Source organism: Lepidochelys olivacea (assembly GCF_965140295.1).
Source record: "Lepidochelys olivacea isolate rLepOli2 genome assembly, chromosome: 3".
NCBI lineage: Eukaryota > Metazoa > Chordata > Testudines > Cheloniidae > Lepidochelys > Lepidochelys olivacea.
In genome coordinates, this window is record NC_140413.1 from 27,544,277 (window position 1) to 27,550,276 (window position 6,000).

Genomic DNA, 6,000 nt, shown 5'->3' on the forward strand with positions numbered 1-6,000 from the left:
ATGCAAAAAACTATACTAAAAGAACACTACATTTGCAAAGCCAAGTGCTCAGAAGTTAGGAAATGCAACAAATAAGGCCTTATTTCAACTTCCTTGTGAGTATATGTTACACGATTTTTTTTTCAATGTAATGGTTATACTGTTTTTTCCACAAGACCCTGCCTCATTCAGTGCACAGAATGGATGATATTCACTGAATTAGCAGCTGTACAATATTTTATTTGAATCTTCATTTTTTCAAGATATGTCTCCATGCCTTATTCACTTCACCACATTCATAACCTGGCTCTGAAGATAGAATTTCCTCATGAGTTTGCTAGGACACTCATCACTTGTCACTGTAACATAATGCATGTTCACAAGAGGGCCAAATTAAGATTGCATGAGTGCTCCATTCTCTTGCTCTAAACTCCCGATCAGGAAGCTGGAAGAAGACAAAAGGTTCTAGTTTTAAGGGTTTTAAATCTGTTGTTATATTGAGATTTAATTTCTTGCTGTATTCATTTAGTCTGTCAGCGATGTTATAAACTGCACCAGTGCAAACGCTGATGAATTTTTTTGGCATCAGTAAACAGGTTAAGTAGTTGTTTGTGCTTATTTGCTCATCTAGGAGCAACTAAAGAGCTGAGAGAAATGAAAGTGGGGAAACTAGAAGTGCCTCAATTATTGCACAGCAGTAAACAAAAGTTTCCAAATACCTGCCAAGTGAGATACTGTTATTTCCCATAGAAGACTGAGTGCTCTTCCCCAACAGCAGGACACATATTGAGTGCAGTACAAAAAGAAAAGGAAGGAAGTGTAAAGGTAAGAGGAAACCTGGCTTGGGAGAATTGTTACATTGGCAAATTGACAGCAATGACACCATTTGAGTGATGTGTTCTGTAATCTTACCACTGAGTAATCCTCAGCAACTGATTTGTCGGAAAAGTGTATTAATGCATATAATTTGTATTGCTATACAAAGACCCAATCAGTTTGTGGGGCCCACTGTGCTGAGCATTGTACAAACACACAGAAAAACATAGTCTTCATCCCAAAGAGTTTATAATCTGATTTAAAACAAGCTTCAATAAGTGAAGATAAACTACAAGTGGGGTGAGGGAAAATGAGGAAAACAGTAATGAGATAATGTATTTAGAGGCTAGAAATTTAACAACTTAATAAATATCTTGTGTTACAGGTTGTGCAGATCGGGACATTTATAGCTAAGGTTGCCTAATGCTTTCCGTAAAATGACCCTGATCTTTAGTTGATTATAACTTTGCCAATTTCCAAACTAGTTGTCTGCCTCAGATTGATTTTGAATATTTCAATTAAAATTGTTCAGACATTTCCACGAATGAGGTGAGAGAAAATGACATTTTTTTTTTGCCCATGTTGCAAAATTCTTACAACTGTTTCTCTGAGAAGCTCAAGCACATCCATCCTTTGGAGCAGGAACCTGGAATTTGGCAGGAGTTCGGGGGTCACTCTGATATCGGGCATGTGCCTTTGGCTGTCCCAGTGAAAAATGCACCCACATTTGGTCAAGTTACAAGCACTGCAGTAACAGAGCATGAGTGTGGAAGTATATTGGGATATTTCAGAAGAATAACTTTAGCATTAAATGTGTTTGAAGAACAAAAGACTTATCAGAATTAGCACTATTACAAGATGTTAGCATAGGAAGTAATAATAATCTGCCATTTATTTAAAAGTGTTGCCATCTTATTAATATAGTCTCGCTATAGTTTGCTTTTCCAGTTAGTGGTAACTATTTTTTTAGCAGATATAATCACTTAAGTCTTTCTAAACAATGTAGCTGCAATTTTCACTTTCTTTTAAATATAATCCTAGTTTAAACATTGTTCTATCTTGCAAGACTGAAAAATTGACTGCAAAAGGCTAACATTTAAAATCACTTAGCTGTTCAAAGGGGTCTGGTAGTACCCGTCAGAAACAGCCCAAGAATAATTATTAGTATTCTCTCTGTCTGTCTCCCAATTTGTCTGACTTGACGGTCTTTCTCTCCCTCCAAAGAGTTCCACTTGTAAGAGGATGAGAGAAATTTCTTGACTGTAGAGTTAGAATTCACTTAGTGGGTCTCAGGTTAGAAGTGCAATGCATGTAACACAGCAGGCTCCTGTTTCTATCTGTCCATGTCTGTGAATATTCCCAGGAAATGACAGCAGTCAAGTGATTTTACTACATTAAAGGTCTGCACTGTTGGCTACCTTGCAAAGTTTAGTGACCAAAGCCATTTTTAAAAGAGATTCTTCACTCACCAGCTTTTGTTCTCTTTGGGGTTCTGCGTGGAAGTGAAGTGCCTTAAAAACTAAACACACTGAAAAAATATGAAAGTGGATGAAACAGCACGTCCCTGTGCTTGCAATAAAAGTGTAATCATCAAAGATAATTGCATCACTGAAAGCCAAGGGATAACATACACACAAACAACATTGAATTGATTCTTTTAACTGGTTGCCAGCACTGCAAAAAGGCATCACTAAAGTATCATCTGGGACCTGAAAGCGTGGCTACGGCTTTGAAAGGCAAACCATGCTGGACGCAGAAGGTCAGCATGATGCTTAAAGCCAAGTAGGAGAATTCAGCAACAGCAACAGGACTTGTCCTTTCAAACATGTGTTACACTAATCAGAGCATTCTGTTTATGTGTGTTGACACCAGGTACCACACACAAGAAACCTTTTTCTCAGAACCTTGTTCTCACTATCATTGCTACTAGTGGCACTAATCATTTTTATATTTATATATACTGATTCTTGACATTGTGGTTTTCCATAGCAAGAGAGAGAGAGAGAGAGGGTAAGTTTGCAGCAGTGAAAATCTTTATCAATCATTTATTAAAGATATGATGATTTTGGAAACACATATACATACATCATCTAATTTTATTTTCCGTAATTTTCTTTGGTAGAGCTTTGCTCTATGTTTAGGCTAAGCTCTACTGTTATTTTAGTTAGAGATGATCTTCTGATCTAGATCCAGGGCTAGATTGTGTCTTGGACTCCCATGGTGGAGTAAGAACTTCCATTATGCCCTTGAATATAGCTACGCAGTGAGTGTGTATGAGTAGGGAGATGCTGCATGACCTCTTTTCTTGCAACAGGTGGGCAGGGAAGGGTGGGAAATGGGTGGAGGTATGGCTCCAGCTGCCACTTGCTAGGCAGTAGAGCTGATATAGCTTGGAGCATGTCAGTTTGCTGCTGGAATAGACCAGCATCCCTTAGAGCAAGAATGGGACAAACTATAAGTCAATGGTACATCGGAGTAACAATAGCTCTTGGATCTATTCCTGGAATGATGCAGTTTAGGATCAGCTTTGAACAAAAGAGTGATGCATCAAGTCACAATTAGAGGTAACTGACATTTTTCCACTGACAAGTTTTCCTGTTGGAAAAGAAGGTTTTTGTCAAAAATCAATATGGGGGTGAGGGGAAGGGGAGTGTTAGGATATAGATATTTAGGCCTGTCTGTAAAGGCCTATACTTTAAGAATGTAGGTATATGTTTATCATTTAGCTAGTAATAGAGGAATACAAGAAAGAATTTGTGTAAGGGCCTTCTCTCACTGTGACAGTCTGAGGCCCTGTTCTTAGGCTAAGGCCTTTGGCTAAGCAAGCAGAGGCAGCCATAAGCTGGGAAGCCAACGGTCACATCCTTACATTCCAAACTAGTCAATATGGGGTTGTTAGGAAGGTGATCCGATCTGTCACCTCCAGAGAAAGGGAAGTGCCTAGAAGATGTAAAAGGAAATTGGGGTTGATAGTTTTCTGTCTGGTAAGAACTCACTTATCAATAGACACAGCTGGGAAACTCTTATGTCTTTATAGATGTAGTTGTGAAATCCTCACTTCTGTATTGTTTTGTCATTATAGTTCCCACTTTGCTATTGTTTATTGGCATGGTCTCTGTCTGGTTCTGTGATTGTTTCTGTCTGCTGTATAATTTATTTTGCTGGGTGTAAACTAATTAAGGTGGTGAGATATAACTGGTTAGCTAATCATGTATATTAGGATTGGTTAGGTAAATTTCAGTAGAATGATTGGTTAAGGTATAGCTAAGAATATTACTATTTAACTTAGGGGCAAACAGGAAGTAAGTTAGGATTCGAAAATAAGGAAAAAAGAACTTGGATTTAACCTTGCTGGAAGTTCACCCCAATAAACATTGAATTGTTTGCACCTTCGGACTTTGGGTATTGTTGCTCTCTGTTCATGTGAGAAGGACCAGGGAAGTGGGAGAGTGAAGGAATAAGCTCTCTAACAGGGAGGATTGACAATGTTGACTTTTTTTTTATTCCCTGATCAAGACAATCCAAACAAATCAATTAATTCTAACATATCATAGTCATTTTGTCTAGATAAAAATGTTTACTTTCTTGTTTTGTTATTCCAGATTCAACACTTTTCAAAATTGTTTTGTGCAAATTTTTGCTATTTCAAATTTTCATTTTAATTCAGAAGAAAAAATGTTTTTGAAATGCCAAAATTTCCTACTAAAAGAAAAAATACGGGTTTCCAACAGTTCCTTTTCACAATCTAGCCCCCCAGAGTCAGAGTGAGATTAAGCTACTGTTTGCATTTGAGGATGAATCAGGGGTAAGGGCTGGTCTACACTAAACCTGTAAGTTGACCTACCTTATGCTACTTCCGTTACGTAAGTTATGTAATTGAAGTCAATGTAATTTAGGTGGACTTACAGCAGTGTCTACACTGCACTGTGTCAATGGGAGATGCTCTCCCACCGACTTACCTTCCGCCTCTCAGGGAAGTGAAGTATAGATGTCGACAGGAAAGTGCTCTGCCATCGACTTGGCTTTCTTCACCAGACCCGTTAAATTGACACCTCTACATTGATCACCGCAGGGCCGATTTAGCTGTAAGTAAAGAAAAGCACTAAGATACCAAAATTTTGTGAGCTGATCTCCTGAGACTTGTTAACATGTAAAATTTTACGGTCTCAGCTATTTTTGCAAGATGCATATGTACTTGTGCTGCACTGAAATATTACAAAAAACATTGTTGTCGTGAAATTTTGACGGTATGTGCATCAAACTTGGAACAGAAACTCCTCCCCGTTTTGGATGTGACCTAAAACCAAAATTGTGGGGACAATTTTGGATCTGGGGATTCAAATATGCATACACAATTCAAATGTGCTGTGATTCTAGGTTCTGGCTTTAACCCCTCTCTATTTTTAAATAATTTAGAAAATGTCACTAGAAGAGTTTAACAACAAAAGTCAGATGACATGCAGACAGCAGGTCTAAACCTTCCTGCATTCAATTGATCCGAATGAAAAGTAATTGGTGTAATGATAGAAGATCAGGTTATTTCTTTAAGGAAGCCATCATTCAAAACAAAGTCCCCAGAATTTGTGCACCATAATAAAACTATACTAAGAGAAAAAGCTTTTGGTCGAAAGCTTTTCCATACCCCTGGGAAGTCTAAATGGATAAAAAGCCAATACCAAAAAAGAAATAAATAGAATGCACTCAAAATCTTTCCTCACAAAAAAATATGGACTGAGCAGACTGTCTTCTGGTGTGCTGTAGCACACAACACTGAAACGTGACAAAAATATAATGACACCGACATCCCCCTTACGTTTTTCATAGATTGAATTATCAGAATGAGAAGTATCATTTAACAAAAGCACTTGTATTACTGGCATCTAGAGATACTGCCCCTAACAGCAGAATGGTTTCTAGAACCAGCACTGGGACCAATATTATTAAAAACAGTTTACCCTCTGTGGATATTGTTCCTACAGCTATGTGAGCTGCATGAAGCCTAAGGTCAAATCTGTGCTGAGTGCTTCCAGGCAAACTTCCCCGTGCTCGAGCTTGAATTCAAAACTACCCTGGGATTACTTAAGAAAAGCAAATGGAAAGGCTTCTTAGCTATTTACTTGAAGTCCTTACAGAAAAAAAACAAAACCAAAACAAACTCACTCCCACACACAACCATGGAAAACAGAAATCAAAGCTGATTATCAC

The 6,000-nt window shown here is 38.0% G+C and overlaps 1 long non-coding RNA gene across 1 annotated transcript in view; it reads right to left on the minus strand.

Moving 5' to 3' along the window:
• The window catches only part of LOC311518971, a 101,771-nt gene extending 96,903 nt beyond the window's left edge, over positions 1 to 4,868 (minus strand). Inside the window, exon 1 of the long non-coding RNA XR_014711165.1 lies at positions 4,755 to 4,868. This is a non-coding gene — a long non-coding RNA (uncharacterized lncRNA). The remainder of the gene's footprint in view (positions 1 to 4,754) is intronic.
• Between the last annotated feature and the right edge of the window lie 1,132 nt (positions 4,869 to 6,000).